This window comes from Schistocerca nitens, chromosome 7 (genome assembly GCF_023898315.1).
Source record: "Schistocerca nitens isolate TAMUIC-IGC-003100 chromosome 7, iqSchNite1.1, whole genome shotgun sequence".
Taxonomy (NCBI): Eukaryota; Metazoa; Arthropoda; class Insecta; order Orthoptera; family Acrididae; genus Schistocerca; species Schistocerca nitens.
In genome coordinates, this window is record NC_064620.1 from 307,490,827 (window position 1) to 307,495,826 (window position 5,000).

General features: G+C 55.1%; 1 non-coding gene across 1 annotated transcript in view; it reads right to left on the bottom strand.

Annotated features, from left to right (window-relative positions):
* The window catches only part of LOC126196953 (small subunit ribosomal RNA), a 1,909-nt gene extending 1,343 nt beyond the window's left edge, over positions 1–566 (bottom strand). Inside the window, exon 1 of the ribosomal RNA XR_007539372.1 lies at positions 1–566. This exon is cut by the window's left edge and continues 1,343 nt beyond it. This is a non-coding gene — a ribosomal RNA (small subunit ribosomal RNA).
* Positions 567–5,000: the final 4,434 nt, after the last annotated feature.

Here is a 5,000-nt window from a genome sequence, read left to right on the forward strand (position 1 = left end):
CAATAGATACTCGTTAAAGGATTTAAAGTGTACTCATTCCGATTACGGGGCCTCGGATGAGTCCCGTATCGTTATTTTTCGTCACTACCTCCCCGTGCCGGGAGTGGGTAATTTGCGCGCCTGCTGCCTTCCTTGGATGTGGTAGCCGTTTCTCAGGCTCCCTCTCCGGAATCGAACCCTGATTCCCCGTTACCCGTTACAACCATGGTAGGCGCAGAACCTACCATCGACAGTTGATAAGGCAGACATTTGAAAGATGCGTCGCCGGTACGAAGACCGTGCGATCAGCCCAAAGTTATTCAGAGTCACCAAGGCAAACGGACCGGACGAGCCGACCGATTGGTTTTGATCTAATAAAAGCGTCCCTTCCATCTCTGGTCGGGACTCTGTTTGCATGTATTAGCTCTAGAATTACCACAGTTATCCAAGTAACGTGGGTACGATCTAAGGAACCATAACTGATTTAATGAGCCATTCGCGGTTTCACCTTAATGCGGCTTGTACTGAGACATGCATGGCTTAATCTTTGAGACAAGCATATGACTACTGGCAGGATCAACCAGGGAGCTGCGTCAACTAGAGCTGAGCAGCCGGCCGCCCGGGAGTGTGTCCCGGGGGCCCGCGCGAACACGCAAGCGTCCGCTCAATTATTCTGCAAACAGGAGGAGGCTGGGCTCCCCTGCACGATACACCTCGAAACCCTCTCAGGTCCCGGCGGCGCGCAGCGCCGTCCTAAGTACTTGGTCGGGTTCGAGAGAGGCGCAATCGCCCGGAGATAGGCGAGTAGACGCTTTCAGTGCGACCACCCGTGCTCCCAACTGAGCTTGCCGCTGCCGACAGAGGCCCGGGAGCGTGCTGTCGTGGTGTTGCCGGCGGGAGACAACACGCGGCCACAAACAGTGACCGGGCAGCTCCAACGCCAGCGCCACAGAGGGGCAGAGCCCCACTTGGGTGCCAAAGCGAACTCTCCCAGCACAGCGCACGCGCCAACACATCCGCACAGCTGCGATACAAACCACCTGCGAGAACCGCGGGGGCGACCGAGCAGCAGACGGCGTCGCGGCGCCGAGTGCCGGGCGGCGGCGCATCCTCAACGCACACAGTCCTCAATCGGACCAGCACACTGCAGATGTCCACCGCGCTTCGCACCGGGCCCGGGAGGACCCACTTTGGCCGCACGGCGCCGCGCGCTGGGTGCGCCGGCACGCAGATGCGCCGCCTGCCGCGTCCGTCAGCCGGCGCGCCTGCCACTGGGCGCCCCCACCAGCCGGCTGCCGCGCGTGCGCCCACGCAGCGCGCGGCCAGCACGCCGGGCGCCCCCCCCTCACCGGCCGGGGACGGTCCCACCCAGCCACCGCCGCGTATCGCTTCATACCCACATGCCCACTCACGTTCGTGGGTATGACGGGTGTCGCTGAAGCAACCGGTTAATACCTGTACCGATCGTCGATATCAACGATTCACCTCCAGCGCGAACAACCGCGCAACAACGGATTTCCAGTTCATTTGCGTAACTTGGGCAGCAAACGTAGACATCCATCTACATTTGCGACTTCTACGAGTCTTGCATGCCTGGATGTTGTGTGTCACGACGCACTCCATCAGCATACATACACGCTGCGACGTGTGCACGAAAGAACACGTGGAAGGTGGCCAGCGTACGTATGCGAATGCCATTGCACAGCTGCGAAGCGCATTCAACACGCGAACTCCTGACCGACGAGCTAGAGGTGACAGGAGGGGAGGGGGGGGGGGGGCGGGGGCGATATACGTCCTATTGCAGTACACAATACAGTGGATAGCGGGACCATGTGGAAAGTAAGCAACACTCGCAAGATGTGAGGGTACGCACCGTAAAATGAATCAATACGCAGAACACCACAGTGTGCGCGAAGTGAACTATGTTGAGATGGTTGCAATTAGGCAACGCTACACGAATTCCTAGATTCATATAACTAACAATTACAGGGCAGGTTAAGGCGCAACGTGGGTTAGGTTAGGGCGCAACGTGGGTTAGGTTAAGGCGCAACGTGGGTTAGGTTAAGGCGCAACTTGGGTTAGGTTAAGGCGCAACTTGGGTTAGGTTAAGGCGCAACTTGGGTTAGGTTAAGGCGCAACTTGGGTTAGGTTAAGGCGCAACTTGGGTTAGGTTAAGGCGCAACTTGGGTTAGGTTAAGGCGCAACTTGGGTTAGGTTAAGGCGCAACTTGGGTTAGGTTAAGGCGCAACGTGGGTTAGGTTAAGGCGCAACGTGGGTTAGGTTAAGGCGCAACGTGGGTTAGGTTAAGGCGCAACGTGGGTTAGGTTAAGGCGCAACGTGGGTTAGGTTAAGGCGCAACGTGGGTTAGGTTAAGGCGCAACGTGGGTTAGGTTAAGGCGCAACGTGGGTTAGGTTAAGGCGCAACGTGGGTTAGGTTAAGGCGCAACGTGGGTTAGGTTAAGGCGCAACGTGGGTTAGGTTAAGGCGCAACGTGGGTTAGGTTAAGGCGCAACGTGGGTTAGGTTAAGGCGCAACGTGGGTTAGGTTAAGGCGCAACGTGGGTTAGGTTAAGGCGCAACGTGGGTTAGGTTAAGGCGCAACGTGGGTTAGGTTAAGGCGCAACGTGGGTTAGGTTAGGGCGCAACGTGGGTTAGGTTAAGGCGCAACGTGGGTTAGGTTAGGGCGCAACGTGGGTTAGGTTAGGGCGCAACGTGGGTTAGGTTAGGGCGCAACGTGGGTTAGGTTAGGGCGCAACGTGGGTTAGGTTAGGGCGCAACGTGGGTTAGGTTAGGGCGCAACTTGGGTTAGGTTAGGGCGCAACGTGGGTTAGGTTAGGGCGCAACGTGGGTTAGGTTAGGGCGCAACGTGGGTTAGGTTAGGGCGCAACGTGGGTTAGGTTAGGGCGCAACTTGGGTTAGGTTAAGGCAGAAGTTGGGTTAGGTTAAGGCAGAAGTTGGGTTAGGTTAAGGCAGAAGTTGGGTTAGGTTAAGGCAGAAGCTGGGTTAGGTTAAGGCAGAAGTTGGGTTAGGTTAAGGCAGAAGTTGGGTTAGGTTAAGGCAGAAGTTGGGTTAGGTTAAGGCAGAAGTTGGGTTAGGTTAAGGCAGAAGTTGGGTTAGGTTAAGGCAGAAGTTGGGTTAGGTTAAGGCAGAAGTTGGGTTAGGTTAAGGCAGAAGTTGGGTTAGGTTAAGGCAGAAGTTGGGTTAGGTTAAGGCAGAAGTTGGGTTAGGTTAAGGCAGAAGTTGGGTTAGGTTAAGGCAGAAGTTGGGTTAGGTTAAGGCAGAAGTTGGGTTAGGTTAAGGCAGAAGTTGGGTTAGGTTAAGGCAGAAGTTGGGTTAGGTTAAGGCAGAAGTTGGGTTAGGTTAAGGCAGAAGTTGGGTTAGGTTAAGGCAGAAGTTGGGTTAGGTTAAGGCAGAAGTTGGGTTAAGGGATGGTGTGTGTGGGGGGGGGGGTGGGGTGGCGAGGTTCGTTGATAGTGATGGTAGTAAGTGGACGCCTGAGGCACTATCAGATATGTCACGTCAGTTGCACTTGTGGCTCATGGCAGGTGGCGCGCCCGTTCTGTGTTTGTGGCAAAGGAGTGGCACACCTGTGTCTTTCATTCCTGCCATTGTTTATGTGCTGTGAGATGCGGCAGTGTGGTGCTGTTGGGTGCACCCCTGTGTAGGACATGTGTGGGTGTTGGTGGCGTATCTGAGCAATGGTGGTTGTAGGAAGAGTGGGATATTCAGTTTTCTGGTTCGACGTCCCGGTCTGGTTATCATAGTGTGGATGGTGTACTGTGGCCGAGAGGATGCACTGGATGTTGTTCCATGCTGGTACTTAGATGTTGTGTCTGCGTCTGTTACAGGCATAGACTAGTGGGTGATGGAGTGTGTGGGTGACGTGTGGTTGACATTGTGTGCACAGACGTTCAGCATGTATAGGGACAGTTGTATGTGTTATCTATATTCCGATGACTGCGCGTATTACTAAGCACCGCCGTGTATAAGCTTAATGTATGTATAGTCAATGCCTGTTCTATCTCTGTACAGTAGTAGCGGTGCGACTGCACTAGCTAGCTACACCTCGCGGCATCGTCCCCCGGTGTATGGCATATGATTATAAACATTCTGTCTATTAGTCAAAACCGGTGGTGTGACTACGTCACATGTTTGAGGTGGGGGACGCAACACCGTGCCGGTGGGTCAGGGCTGCGAAACACTTTCCCCACACTGGGGGCTCGGACCCTCATTACTCGTCCCAGTAATATATTGCGGAGCGCACATAGCCATTGCCCAGAGTCTTTGCGACTGCGAGTGCAACGCCCACGGGGACCGACGTGGATGGGGCGGCCCATAGCTGATCGCTCAGCATCGGAATCCGTACAGTGAGCGACGCGGTCGCGCACAGACTTAGAGCACGTTTAGGGACAGCGGGAATGTCGAATATTGGATAAAACTCTTCATGAAACGCAAGATATAGGTGTGGATTGCAACTTACGAGTGCGGGAAACGTCCGCCGTTCATCCGCTGGACTTGCGATTTTGGTGGGTGGGGTGGGGCACGTACGGGTGCGGGTGGCGTGATTGTCGGTCGACGACTTCGTGGTGGACAGAGGATGCCGTCTTTGTGGGTGGCGTCGGACAATGTGTACTGTGCGCCCATCGATGTCGTATTCAGCTTGGCGTCTCATAGATGGCGGTATCGCCGTTGCAGGAGGCCTAGATGGCGTTATTGTTTGTGGTGCGCTCGACATGGTGGATGTAGTGTTGCCAGATTCGCGTAGATGGCTGTATTGCATGTGGTTTCGTCGTATTTTCATAGGTGGCGATGCTGTGTGGTTGGCGTTGTTGCGTTCACTTCCTGTAGATGGAGGTGTCGTATCTGGGCTGCATGTCAATGTAGTGTAGTCACATTCCGAGAGATGTCGTTCTTGTGCCCCTCGGTGGCACTGTCAACGTCGTCCCACAGGGGGCGGTATGGTGGCGTCCCCAAATAGACGCCCTAGTGGCCTGGCTATTTCACAGATGGCGCTGTCGTATG